The following is a 15,037-nucleotide window of genomic DNA, read 5'->3' as shown; positions in this document are numbered from 1 at the left end:
TCAGAAGAGACCCAAACTCCACAGAGGATTGTTAAGTAATGGAAACTGTTAAGGAGCTCTGTTTTATTGTTGCAGCTTTTCTGTTTGCCAACAGACATGCTTTGCAGGGAACTCTAAAGGGGCAGCATTATGTGTTTTCCAGAGTGCCATTTTATAGCACAGTCAAGTAACTATGCTAACTTCGGTTGTTATTAAAGTGCTGTATCAAATACGACTTAAAACTAATTTCACTTTGTAATTTAACACATTAAAAATGTGTCTCCATCACTTTAAAAACGCCTGCTCTTTCTGAAACTCCGCCTCCTGGAAGTCATCACAACATGGCTGCTCTATTAACCCTTTCAAACACTTTTTATAGTATTTAAAAGGGTTAAATCAATGTTAGAAGAACTAGTCTAGTCTACAAGCCTAAAGTAAATCTGTGATTATTCCTATTTCAAGACAATATACTTCTTGTTTTGTGCAAAAGTAAACAGAGATATCATAATTATACTATCTGGTCAGATTCCAGACATGGCTTGGTTTGCAATTTCACAGTAAATTCAGGATACATCTCTGTTCAACTTAACAGTTTTATGTACTCATTATTTATTTATAGATTAGTAGGTTGAAGTAATCTTTCCTTTGAAGACTTGAAGGGTTTTTTTTCTTCATGCAACCAAGCTTTCAAAATCTATGCGACAGATAGATTTGAAGTGAAGGTTACATTTAATTACAGTGCCTTGCAAACGTACTTAAACTTTTTCAATATGTTGTAGTGCAGCAACCACAAACAATAGATGTTAGTAAGCTTTTGTTTAATAGACCAACACAAAGTACTGAAAACTTGTTAGACGGAATGAAGATGAAGATTCTGCATAGTTTTCAAAGTTATTGTATTTCTTTTCACAAATACGGTCTGAAAAGGAAGGCATGGTATTGGCCCATTTTGCCTTTAGAAGTCACCTACCGAAAACAGAGTCAAACAGTGTGTGTGTGTGTGTGTGTGTGTGTGTGTGTGTGTGTGTGTGCGTGTGTGTGTGTGTGTGTGTGTGTGTGTGTGTTTAATCTCAGTATAAAGGAGAGGTCAGCAGACAGGTCAGGGAGGAAGTTGTGGAGAAGCTTAAAGCAGGGTTAGAACAACTATCTATCATCTACTCTACAAATCTGACCTTTATGGGAGCAGTTGCATAAAAACCAATTAAGTAGATTGTGGCATAAAAATGAGAAAAATCTAAGTGGTGTGAATAAGTCTACAAAGCACTATGAATGGAATTAAAAAGCAAAGCACTGCTTTCCACTACTACTGTGGCAATGAACAATAAATCAATTAATTGCATGATAAATTAAAATGGGCTTGAATATTTCCATTTGTTTGTTTTACTCTTCTCTCTCTCTCTCTCTCTTTCTACCAAAGACTGAATAACAAAAAGTTTCAGCCTAGTGCAGTGGTGCCCAAAGTGGGTCCTGGAGGGCCGGCGTCCTGCATGTTTTAGGTCTCTCCCTGGTTTAACGCACCTGGATCAAATGATGGTTCATTAGAAGGATTAAGAAGAACACTGACCTGCTGAGAAGGTTGTTACTACCACCAGGAAGAGAACTAAAACATGCAGGATGGCGGCCCTCCAGGACCCACTTTGGGCACCACTGGCCTAGTGCATTGGTCTCAACTAGCCAAAAAATTTTGTTTGCAGTGCTTTCAGTATCCATTTTATTTATTATTATTTTTTTAAATTTTATTTTGGATCTTTAAAATGTCTTCCAGTTCCAGCATTAAATGTTTGTTAGAAATTAAAGTTTATTAATCTTTGAGCAGGTGTATGCGTATTATTATTCCATTTCCCATTATGCTACTCTCAAAATAACAATTATAGTTTATCACAAAAACCTCTGGGACAATTTATCACCCAGCAAAGTTTGTTATTATGACAGGCCTAGCTACTAACTCTCCCTGTCTCCAACCTCTGTTGGACTTTGGAGACAGCATTGACATATCAAAAATATATACTAATGTCTAACATAAACATGTTCAAGTCACTGAAAACAAAACCTTCAAAATTTGTTTCTATTGTGTGAAGAATGCCAACTGTAGCAGTTTTTGCAAAACATCAGGTGTTTTATCTGCTGCAGCACGGTAGCAAGGTCGACCTTTACAGCAACAGAGTCTGTGAAACCGTTAGCTTTTAGAACCTGTCACTTCCATCCTCGTTTCTGAACAGCCCATTCTACGCCGATTACCTAAAACCCAGAACTCCAAACCCAAGGTACATATTTGGTAAAAAACAACCAGCAATTAAAAATGACTAATGTGATTATCAGAGCACAACCTGATCAGAACATGTTGGTTTTCTGCTGGAAGGAAGCATTATCCAAGTGCTTCTCGCACTATGCTGATGTGTTTTGTGACAACACAATAAGATTAAGCTTTGTGTTGTGACAGTAACAGAATCATTGGCAGCAAGTAGAGACATGCCGATTGAGCATTATGTGAATATCTAGTGCATGAGTCAAAGCGCTGCGAGCGCTCCTCTCTGCAGGACGGCTCCACATCGCCGTTTAAATTAGCAGCACTCCCAGACACGCACACTCAGCACGTTGGATCTGAAAAGGGAATTTTAGGTCGAGCAAAGATGGGAGTCGTTCAGGGAAGGTTGCTTCAAATCACAGAAATCAGCACGAAGGTGTCGCTTCGTGAGGAGTTTGATCATTTCCAGGATGACGGCAAATCTCCAACCAGCTCCCCCTCCTGCGTCTTCACAAACCTCCCTACTATTTATAGACCGTGTAAAACAGAAGGACTCCAAAAATAAAAGAGTGAACTTTTTACCCCAAAGAATAATACGGCTGGGTTCTGGTTGGCAGGAACGAGAGAAAACGTTGAACAGAGAGAGAAATGGAAATCAGCTGTCGAGCAATCTCTCCCAATCCGTCGAACAATCTAAGGCTGGTGGAGTGCGGTGTGTTTTTTCGGGACTACACGTGTGTACAAAGCACATCGCCCAGAGCAACAGCTAACAGGTGACATGTGGACATGCCCTCGTACTCCCTGCCGGGATGCTGCAGATAAAAAAGATCTGAAGAGAGCTGATATGGCCTGAGGTTGCAGGATGATTGGTGGGGGCGATGGGTGGGTTTGTGAGGGATCAAACTGTCCTGACAGAAAGAAAGTGTATGAAGAACTGTGAGTGCTTCTTCATACAGAATCAGCTGCTACTCATTTCACAACTTTGACATTTCAAATCTTTGCAATTTAACTCCTATCATAGACAATTTTCCTGGGTACGCAGCTTCGTAATGACCATCAGTTTGTAATCACAAGAGGGATGTTTTGCATTCGTTTTAACAACTAGCAGTTTAAGATAATTTCCTAGATTCTACTAAGGCCTAGTCCACGCATAGCCAGATATCTGGGAAGACGAATACGTTTTTATGTGTTTTGTCCTTCCATCCAAACAAAAGCTCTGTTTTATATCACAAAAAACATGAAAACTCAGATCAAAGTAGAGATTTCAGAAAACTTAGTGTTTATGTTTGTATGTGTACATGGGAAAACTGAGATTTAGGGTCTTGCGAATTTTAGACTGTAACAAAAAATACACCAATATATCGACATTGTCATCATATATTGATGTTATGCATGTGTTTTAATAATGTTATATTCTAATACGCAATTTAAAAGTAATTCAGCCTAGATATCTGTACATGTAAACGAAGCTCTTGGCATATTTTGCAGGGTTCATGAGGATGGAAACTTTTCAGAAAAAATGTGTGTGACAGAAATATTTGTTTGTAAAAAGACTTGGTTAAGTGTGTACTAAACCTGAGACTACTGTCGGGATGCATGGTTTTTGATTTCCAACAGGTAATGTCTGCTAGTCACTCAGTTGGAATTACTTTGGTTTGACTGTCACATAAGAAGATGTAGGAAATGTGCATATAAAATAGCAAAGGAGTCCTCTAGTTGAAAAAAAAAAACAAAAACAAAAAAAAAACAACTTATGAGGTATGTCGAGTCTCGAAGACCTCGGCCTCTGTCCATCCACGTGTTTTGCACAAGTGAATGGTTGCCATGGGGAACAAAAGGATTTTTCAAACATGCATGAAAGAATCAAAGCAACACTAGTGTGTTTTTGATGAGGGAATTATAACATGTAAACTAAAAAAAGACCATTTTAAACAATACTGCTCCTTTAGAAAATGTAAAAAACAAGCAAACATATTTTACAATATTTACCTACTGCACCTTTAATAATTTCAGGGGGATTTTTTTCCACTTTTTATTTTGTCATTGTCAGCAGTTGCTGCCCTAGGCAAAACCGTTTATGTCAACCTATGCCAAGAACTGACCATGAATTATTGTGCTGTTCAAGTATTGTGTTAATTTTCCTCAAATAAAATGAGGTCAGCCACCTTTGAAAGATTAACAACTGGTAATAAAAATTTTATTACCAATTAGTTTTACAGCTAATAAAAATAAAGCAGGTGCCAATGTCTTGTAGTTGTGTAACCTTGTGATAATTCCGGTGGAGATTTTGTGTGACTTGTGCACAAACCCTCCTCTGTCTGAGCCACTTTGATAGCAGCCTGCAGCGCTTTGCTGGAGACGTGGACGGCCTTGAGGAGTGGGGAGCGTGGGGTGAGTAGAAGAAGAACAGTGGTGCTGTCTTTGAAGGCTCTAAGCATCTGCTTGTTTCCAACAAACCTTCTGTTTAAACAAGCTCATCTCTACAGCCTGAAGTTAAAACCAAGGCTAGCAAATACGTGGACTGGACTGGCATAAAACAGGAGCAAAGAAAAAGAAAGAGTGAGGAATATTGTTTGCTAAAGAAAACAACCAATCATGTGCTGTGTTCTTCAAATTATACAGTTTATCACTGAATAAAAAGCACTTTGTTAAACGATGGCAGTTGAATCAGAGTCCCCTTGAGTCACTCTTTGAAGAAAAACTCTTTGCAGCAGTAAAGCTTTAAAAAAACTTTTTGGGTGTCATTAACAACTTATGTCTGCTTGGGGAAATTTGTGATAATTTTTCTTTGCAACGCAGCTCAACTTTAAATCTTGCCACATGTTTTCAATTGGATTTAGGTCTGGCCTTTGACTAGGCCATCCTAAGACATGAATCTGGTTTGATCAAAAATAATTTCATTGTAGCTCTGGTTGTAGGTGTAGGGTCATTATCCTGATGGAAGGTGAAACTCAGTCTCTGAGCTCTGGGCGAAGTGGCTTAAAAATAAAATCAGATTTTTTTATAACAAATTAAATTTTTTATTTTAATTGATATGTTTTATCCTCACTTTTTCCCCCCTTAAAGAAAATTACAAATGACAAAAATATCCATTTCAACAATTCCTGTGAGTAGACCTGAATTCAAAGTCAAATAGAAGCTGTTAAACACGTTCATCAGACAAGGTGGTAGTTCTAGGGCAGGTCAACATCATTCTGGAACTCCAAGAAGTGCAATAGTAAGACCGTCCAGATTTCTAACAAAGTAGATCTTCAAAACAGAAAAATGGATTAATTGATAAAATCAATTAATCGCCCCCTCGGAGATGTTGAAGCCTTTAAACCTCTCCAGAACTTTCTCCCTGACCAGTCTGCTGGGTTTCTCAGGTCTCATGATGCTGTTAGGTCACTAATGTTCTCTAAACAGAACAAACGCATTTTTACTGAGATTCAATTACATCTACTATCCCTCCTGCACTTCACACTCATAGTACTGTTTGTGTTGATCTTGACATAAAATAAAAATGTTTTATGAATGTAACATGATAAAATGTAAAAAAGATCGCGGAGTGTGAAAACTTGTGAGCTAGGACTGTCAAATGACATTTGCTTGTTAAAGGGGCAGTACTATGTGTTTTCCAAGCATTTGGTGCCATTTTAAAGCACCAAATGCTTTGGTGCTTTAAAAGCACCAAAGCATTTGGTGCTTTGGTGCACCAAATGCACCAAATGTTGCTTTCAGTTGTTATAAAAATGCTATACACATAAAGTCTGATTTAAAAGAAATTTTGCTTCCTAAATTAACAACTTGAAATTGGACCTCTGTCTCTTTCAGGAAGTCATCACAACACGGCTCCTTTATTAAACCTTTAAAAACGTTTTGCCAGCATTGTGCTGAGAAGTAGATTATATAATAAGCTCAGCAGATGTGCAGTTCCACCAGGTGTTTGCTAATTGTTGCTGGCTAGTCTGAAGGAGCTGAGTGGGAGTGTCGTGGGGGAGGGCTGCTCTGTGAGGTGGAAGCTTGGAAGCTGCAGCTCAGAGGAGGACCTTCGCCTTGAAGGCGGTGCTAGGCCCACCCAGCAGTTTTGCACATCTGAATGGTTGTCATGAAGATTAAAGGATTTCTCAAACATGCATGAAACAATCAAAACAACACTCCAGGTGTGTTTTTGATGAGGGAGTAACATTATAACATGATGTAAAGCTAAAGAAATTTGATTTTACATGATACTGCAGCTTTTAAAATTGTTTACATTTTGGAAATTTTAGAAGCAAAATCTGGTCTGAAGAAGAAACCTTTGAAGTGTTCTTGCTGCTCTCGCAGATACATTTGGTTCTGCATAGGGCAGAACTGACATGAACCCTACACTTTTCTGTCCTGCAGCTTTAGCGAGAAAAACATGTGCTTAATGTCTGGTTTCAAACATTGCAGATAATGAAACCCTGAATGTATAAACATCTTTTGACTGAAGTCTGAAAGCGTTCAACCACTGTCTAAACCTGCTGATCTCTGCAGGGATACTGATGCCTACCTGCAGCGGTCAATGGAGGAGGTGTACAGTCTTTGCCTGACACACTCACTCATGCCTAGGGCTAATTTATACAGAGCAGTTAACCTAGCAGGCGTGTTTTTGGACTGTGGAAGGAAACTAGAGTACCTGGAGAGAACCCACACATCCACAGGGAGAACATGCCAACTCTGAGCTGAAAGACTCCATGATGGATTTGAACCTCAGCACAGACCTACTCTGAGCATGTCAAATAAACAATTTAAGTCACTGATAAGTCTGTCGCAAGAAGCAATTAATCAATTCATAAATAAATTATTTGATAAATTTAAAAAAGTATGATCATTTCCATTCTGATTATTAATATTTTTGAAGAGCAAATTAGTTTACAGAAACTTAATATTCCATTTTATTTATAGATTCAGTTGTATGCAGATTTTTATTTCCTTTCTGTTATTGGTATTGGTTGTTGTATTTTATTTAGGATATTTAAAATATCGTACAGTTCCAGTGTTAAGTGCTCTTTAATAAAATTAAAGTTTATTGGTCGTTAAGCAGGCAATTTTGCATTCTTATGCCAATATGGATATGGTTTTTGAAAATGATCCCAAAACAACATATGATCGTTTATCACAATAATTCCTTGGACAATTTATCATCCAGAAAAATGAGTTATTGTGATAGGCCTAGTCTCAGGGCTGCAGAGTGTTTTTAAAAGTATGAAGAGTACATTTGTAATAATTGAAAATATGTAATCATACTTTCAAATGCCCTTAATCATGAAAGTATGATTAAAGGGACAGAAATACCGGGAAGAGGCCCTTCAACGTTTTCAATGCGCCTTTCAGACATAACATGACCCTGAATGTGAGGTATGATGAGGTACTCCCTCTAATAACCAACTCTTGAGTCACTTTGTGAGACAGATACCGAACCACAGGCTGAGCTTATATCCTCTCACTCCATGCAAGTGATAGTCAAACTATGCATTGTATCTGAATGTGATCTCTCTCAGCACTGGAAAACAGAATCCTGCTGAGTCTCAGATTCAGGAGAAACAAGATGGTTTCCATCACGGTCACTGGATGTTGAATCGGCTCTTTTACCAGGCAACAACATTCAGGGGTGCATGGAAGATGGACCATTAAGTCCTCACTTGGATGAGGTTTGTGACCATATGCCTAAAGCTTCTCCTGTGCGGGGGTACTGCAGGAGTATGGGCTGTCAGAATCCTTAAAGAAGGGCCATTCAGTCCCTACAACTGGTGATGAGACAGCTTAGCCCTTAGGGAGAAACAGAGTCGCCGCTTCTCTCTGTCAAAGGGAGACAGTTAAGCTGGTTAGGGCTTCTGTTTAGGATGGTTTCTGGATGCCTTCTTAGGGAGGTATTGCAGTGGAACAGATTAAGTCACATAGGCGGTGGAAAGCCTTGGACTTCCCAACATGAGTTGGAGGAGGAAGCGAGGAAGAGGGAGTTATGGACATCTATGCTGAAGCGGTTAAAAGACCCTTCAGGGTCCCTGCTAAAGGAGGCCATTTGTAAAGTTACACAGTCAAAATTAACAGCAATAATTTGGGTTTTTTAATCTGTCAGCAGTAGGCCTGTCGCGATAAACGATATATCAGTTAATCGCACGATAAATTAAACCTATCAACCTCATTTTAATTATCGGCTTTATCGTCTCTTCCTGCCTTTTTTTCTTTCTGTTGATGACACTGAATGAAAAAGGCTCAGATCCGGTGCTCTCTACTGACCTTCCCTTCCTCATTTCATTGGTGTAATGTCCAGCGGCCCATTTTCAAAACCTGAGAGATCACATATTAGCCGACAGAAATCCTAGGTATAACGGTTCGATTGGGTTTGTCGTGCCGTGTGGTGTCCAGCCACATGGGCACAAAATATGGCTACAAGTCCAGTTAACTAATTTTAAAGCCAGGCATTAATCAATGCTTTACTAGAATCTACCTGTGATGCATGTGGCTAGAGTCACCGTAAAGTTCTGACTGAATGAAAATCATTATAGCCTTTTTATGTCACGTTAACGAAGAACAGCTGAAAACCTACCGGGTTTATCAACTGCGGTAGCAATTTGGCTCCGACTCCTCTCCTTGTCATTTCTATATTCTTTGTACGAAATGTTGAATAAACATTAATGTTGTTTCCACATATCATCTCAAACTATAACACTTTAAAACAAATTTGGAATGTATGACATACATTTGTCAACATGCAAAACAGAAAACAATTACAACACTTCAGCTTCACCTCACCTATGTGGTAAAACATGGAGGTGGTAGGTTCATGCTGTGGGGATGTTTTCCTTCAGCAGGGATAGAGCGGAGATAGAATTCAGTGGATTTTAGATCAAAGCATGTTAGAATGACCTAGCCAAAGTCCAGAGTTATACGTTTTAAATATTAAATCTTAAATGATGTGATGTCTACAGACACTTCTCATCCATTCTGAACCAGCGTTATAGAGACATTCCCCAAAAACTACCACCAAAAGACTGACAAGAGGAAAAGTCTAAGGGGTCTTTAGGGCGATTTCTATCACTTACTTTTCTGAGGAATAAAACATAAAATCTCTTTCCAACTTCAATGAGTCTCTGGCAGGAAAATGTCCAAAGTATTCCCAAAAGTCCAAGGCGGGAAACTCGACCCTTCCTCGGTTGTGTATAAAAAGTATTCCGTTCAGCTCGAGCTCTTACCTACAAGCTCATTGTTCAATAAGAAGCAGCAGCTGACACACCGGGTTGGCAGGAAAACTTCTCCCGCTTCTCCACACACACTTTTATCCAATGTTTCGAATAAAAAAGGCGCAGGAAACAGAGGAAAGGTAAAACAACTACTTTTCTTGCTACCTGACCTGTTCAATGTCCACTCCCGCATCACATTTATCGGACTCTGTCCTCACACAGCCGCTTACCTCCCGCTCAGTCCCGCATGATTCGTCACGCCACGTCCTGCTTGCAGCGTGTCTCCGTCCAGCGGTTCACTTCAGTCCATCCAGCGAGTCGTCTCCTCCCGGAGCAGAGCACGCGCTTCCCGGGCTGTCAGTGAGTAAGTAAGCACCTGAACGCACGTCAGGCAGCATCGTCACGCGCCCACACACAGAGGAACGCGCAGAGTAAGACAAATAAAGGAAAATGAATTTAGAAAACGGTAGAACACCACTGTACCACTGTTTAGTAAAAACAAAAACGAATAAAGTAAATGAATCCTTACTGAAGATGTTTATTTTATTTAAATTACATTTTCAACAGGTATTCAAACTATGAGAGTACAAAGAGTTTAAAGACAGCACAGGACAGGTACTACACTGACCCCAGGTGGACACAGTTGAAAGTGCAACTTTTCTAAAATCTGTTTTTTAATATACTTAATTAATTATATACTTAATAATGTATCCGGTATTTCGGTTTAAAACCTTTGTATAAAGTATAAATTGGAGTTTTTGTTACCTCGTTAGGAACCATTAATGAAAAAAAGCGTCTATTTTAATTTTGTTTAAATGTATTACATTGGAAAACAAGCCCCTTTTCGTTTCATGCTTTAACAGAAAAAATTTAAAATAAAAAAAAAAATAATTTGGCTTGATTTCTTTACCCTTGTAATATTTAAGTATCAGAAACAAAGCACTTCTGACTTGATGTTTTTGGCCCATTAGACGAAATGTTGGACACCCTGACGTAAGATGTCACACGAGCTTCTTGCACAGTTTGACCAGCAGAGAGCGCCCAAAAGCTTCTTATAGCTACGCTCTCAAACATAGCTAAGTTGTTTGTTGAATTGCTCTATTTCAAAAATAAAAATCTAGAATCTGGCAGATCATGATAAAACTACTGTTCAAAACTTTAGAACAGTAATAACCAGACTGAGTTCAAATGGTAAAATAAAACTGGTGTTCTGGAAGATCAGCGGCTCCACAATTTAATCTTTTTCTTTTATTTGTGAACCTGCCTCCTTCTTCTCTGAATTTCTTTTTCAGATTATGTGCTACTTTAAACTTACAGAGTTTGTCATCATATTCAGAGAAAGCTGAAAATACCAAACTGGCAATTACATCAGAAAATGAGAAAACAACCCAATAAGTCTAATTGATTATTTTCAGTTTGGACAAATTTCTCTTGCAATTCTGTCATTCTTCTTTAACATTTTTCTAAATTTCATTGTGTTTAATGTGTAATATATATTTTTATTTATATAAAGTTGATCTTAGTTTTAGTAGGATTTTGAAAGTCTCGGTTTACCATTTTTACTATTATTTTATTTCATTTTAATTGTTACTGGCTGAAATTTTGTGAAATGTTACATAACCCATGTTATTTTGTAAAAGAAAAACCTTTTTTTTGTTTTTTTTTTACTAACAAGTAAAATAAAGTTAGACAGCGAGTGGAGGATAAATATTTCCAATTAGACTGTACCATCGTCTAAGCAGGTGAGAAAAGTAAACCTGAAACAACTGCATGAGCGACAGCCCCTGATTCTGTTGACCCTCCACTTCTGACATCTGTACCTAGAATAGGTGTTTTTTTTTCCCAAAATAAAATTTCTGTAACTTATATTTTTAATTTTAACATCCTTTTATTTATTCTCCACAGGTCCCTGTTTGTTATAGGTTGAGTCTGTGTTGATTTTATTATAATAGAGCGTAGATTAAATAAAATTAAAATAGTATCATGACAAACAGGTGTTTCAAATGTTCGGAAGATTCCTGCCTTTGTTAAGGACAGGTAGAAGCTGAGGACATTTTTGGATGCAAAAACAGATTTCAGAAATATAGTATAACGATAAACCTCTGTGAATCTGCCTCTTGTGGAAAAGGAAGTTCAGGTTTTTTCTTAGTTTATTTGCCCAAACTTGAACCTCTCTCAGTCAGTCCTCTGCTCAGTGTTCCTCTGACATTTTCCTCTCCTGTTTTTCCTCTCACATCCATCAAACCGTCTGCTCACTCACCAGTGCTTTCTGTTTCTGTCTTCACCTGGAAGGATCCCCAGCAGCTCCAGCTGTGGGTTTGCTCACTCAGTCCCTTGTATCAAACAAGATGAGCCGAAACAAAAAAATGAAAATAAAAAGGTGAATAAAAGCTAAGCCAGACCAGCTGGCTTTGGAGAGCGGGGCAGCCCGAGCTGGGCAGCGTTTGGGTCTGACTTTTCTGCAAAGTGAGCAGCTGAGGTAGTCCACAATTCAACACCTCCACCCCCACACCCTCCGACACATACACACTCAGACACACACACACACACACACACACACACACACGCACACACACACACACACACACACACACACACATTCACACACCCTGTGACCTCCTGCGTCCCAACTCAGTGCATGTCTGTGGAAGAGCGCTCACCTGTTGCTGCCACTTGCAGTATATTTAGCTGTGAGGTGTCACTGATGCAGTGTGTGCGTGTGTGTGTGTGTGTGCGTGTGCTTGTGTGCGTGTGCGTGTGTGTGTGTGTAGAGGAGAGAAAAATGTGTTGCTGACACTCAGGGGCCCTCTGTGGTCTTGGTGCGAGAGCCCAGGATTACTGCTTCTACACTGTAAATCATGACATTGTGTTTAATTGAAAACAGACAAGTGAATCTAAGGTTTTGCTAAGACTCAATTAAACTACGTAAGTCCAGCGGTTTTAACTTTTTTTATACTAAGTACTTGATTTAAGTATTGAGGTAAAAAAGTTTTAAAATGAACTTATTTCATTTGAAGTCATGTGAAAGGGTGACATGGGGATTTGCATGCATTCATTGTGCCACCAACCAACAGCAACTAATTTAACAAATTTTTTATTTGTTACAAAACTTGGTTTTAAGATGTCTAAGGTGAAAATGTCGACTCCAAAGCTTCATATGCAGTCAGTTCATCCAGAGTGAGCAGTGCAGTTTGGCTACGTTTGAATACATCAAACTGCACTGTGAGAGAGAAATGTTTGTTTTCATCACCACCTGGTTCTACGTGAGGGTGCAGCTTTGTATAATGATTGTGTTTGTTTTACTGAAAGAAAAAGTGAGCAAACTATCACTGCTTCTTGTGTTTGCTGTTAATGTTTGAGTAGAGAAACAAATAAGAAGCAGGAGCCAGGAACTCTTTCAATCAAGTTATAAAAATAATGGACTTCAGAAAGCTTTACATGTACAAAAACAACAACAACAACAACAACAAAAAACGTAATTGTTTAAACAATTAAAAAATCCTCAGATTAACTAAGTTAATTTAAGTTAAGGTGACTAAAATTGCACAGGATTATCTGCTAATTTAATGAAAACAAACAAAAAAATGGAGGCAACAAGTTTGCACATATTTTTTAAGTAAGGAGAACTACTGAGGTTTTACAGTGGACACGTTACCCACAGGCCGAGCCTGCCAGCATGTCGGAGGTATCGGCTCTCTGAGCATCTGCTAGCCGGAGGATTACGCTCAGCTGTCCCGTCCCGTCAGGCCCGGCAGACGGAAAGAAAGAGGCAGGCGGAGGGATCGGCTGACTCTGACGGTCTGATTCCAGAATACACTTAGAGACTCATTTGTAAAGATGATAGAAAAAAAACTTCAAATAAGCAAATTTTCCACACCAAAAATAAAAAAAGTAGAGGAATCCAGTCTTCAGTTTGAGTTTCTTATTTCAGAGTGGGTGGAAACTTTATCGCCCTTTGCCAGAATTTTTGGCTTTCCCGTACGGCCCATTTAAACCCCCTTAGCTGTACTGAGAACGTTGGTGTCCACTGACTAAAATATTGTCCATTTAAGTTATTAAATATGCAACACAATCTATCTGAGTACATTATAAAATGCCATTTAATTATTTGTTGCCTGTCTAAGGAAACATCAGATCTGAACCACAAGGTCAAAGAGGACAGCAGTCCGGCTGCTTTTCCTGGACGTTTCTTCAGGTTGTTGTTGACTGTCGCCCCATGCTTGCTTATTCTGCATCTTTTTCCATTAAAAGAATTATGTGCCATGGCATTTCAGTTGCTAAACAGAGTTCTCAGGGTTTTTGTTTGTTTTAATGAAACAGTCCCACAGCATCACAGATCCTCCACTGTGCTTCTTGATGTCAGGCGTTTTTTTCCACCTGTTCAGCTACATTCTTGGAGAGTTTGTTATTGAAAAGCTCAATATTTTCCCATCTCAGAGTAAAACTCATTTTTAAATATATTTCTTATTGTAGTAAAGAACAGTTTTTTTTCTGGCATCACTCCCAAACAACCTGCTGACATCTAGACGGCGTCGAGTGGTTGCTATCAAGATAAAAGTCACTCTGTACAGCAAATTTCCAACAGTGAACTTTGGAAATTTTCTACTTTCTTTTATTGTTTCTTGCCTTGTTCTGCCCTGCTTGTCACAGTTCCTCTTGTTCAACAGAACGGCCCGGTTCAGTTTAAGTCTGTCAGATTTCAGTCTAGACTTTGACGTTTTCAGAAAATCCTGAATCTCCTCCAGGATTTTCAGCAAGAGAGCAGAATTCACCTGTCCATTGGTTACACACTGAAAAAGCACAAAATCCTACTGAGTAATTTTCATCTAGTTTCTAGTTGTAAATATTTTACCACACTTGAAATAGACAAAACTAACTTGCAAATAGCTTATATTCATTCAATAACTTATTAATATTGATTAAAAATGACTTGTTCCATTGGCAAATTATTTCACTTAGAACATGAGAAAAATGTCTTGTGACAAGTGAACTTAACCACAAATGCAGCTAGTAATTTTAATCAACATTAAGAAATGATTGACTTAAAACAAGTTCCTTTTATCCCACTGGAGTTATGAGTGATTTAATTTCATCTCATTTCAAGTGGTCTAAGATATTTGCACTAGAAACTAGACCAAAAATACATAGTAAGATACATTTGTAGAGGATGATCAAGATGTTTTTTGGAAAAGGTGAGATGGGTCTTTGTGTTCTCATTGCTAAGCAACGGTATTGGAGGCCATTAGGGTCCAGCCTCTGTCTAGCTGTTGAACAGTGATTTTAACCCAGGTCAATGAGGCCTATGAGGTTTTAACATTGTTCTGGGTTTTTTGTGAACACATCAATATCGATGATTTCCTGGTTCCCCACTGTTCCATGTTCTCTCCACTGTGGATAATGGATGATCTCTGTGGACAGTGGTTCACTGGAGCCTTAGAAATCACTGTAATTCTCTCCGGACTGATAGTTGACTTTGTTTCTGATTTGTTTTGTTTTTCTTGAGTGATTCCACTTCATGTTGTCAAATAGCATTTTTCTAACCTGGAGCCTGGAGGTAGCTTGTGAAACTGGACTCAGCTTTCCAAATAATAAGTGGTTGTTCACAGTTAATTCATAGTTCAACAAG

The 15,037-nt window shown here is 38.6% G+C and overlaps 1 protein-coding gene across 1 annotated transcript in view; it reads right to left on the bottom strand.

Annotated features, from left to right (window-relative positions):
- mef2ca (myocyte enhancer factor 2ca) overlaps positions 1–11,889 on the bottom strand; it is a 38,853-nt gene extending 26,964 nt beyond the window's left edge. The window contains exons 1-2 of the mRNA XM_015000657.2: positions 11,672–11,889; positions 9,642–9,787 (exon numbers count right to left, since the gene is read on the bottom strand). The gene's annotated coding sequence lies outside the window, so the exon portion shown is untranslated. The remainder of the gene's footprint in view (positions 1–9,641; positions 9,788–11,671) is intronic.
- Positions 11,890–15,037: the final 3,148 nt, after the last annotated feature.

The sequence above is a fragment of the Poecilia mexicana genome, unplaced genomic scaffold (genome assembly GCF_051168715.1).
Source record: "Poecilia mexicana isolate PSO_F unplaced genomic scaffold, ASM5116871v1 scaffold_12, whole genome shotgun sequence".
Classification (NCBI taxonomy): Eukaryota; Metazoa; Chordata; class Actinopteri; order Cyprinodontiformes; family Poeciliidae; genus Poecilia; species Poecilia mexicana.
The sequence above is the reverse complement of the archived record's forward strand: the minus strand, read 5'-3'. Positions and strand labels throughout refer to the sequence as shown.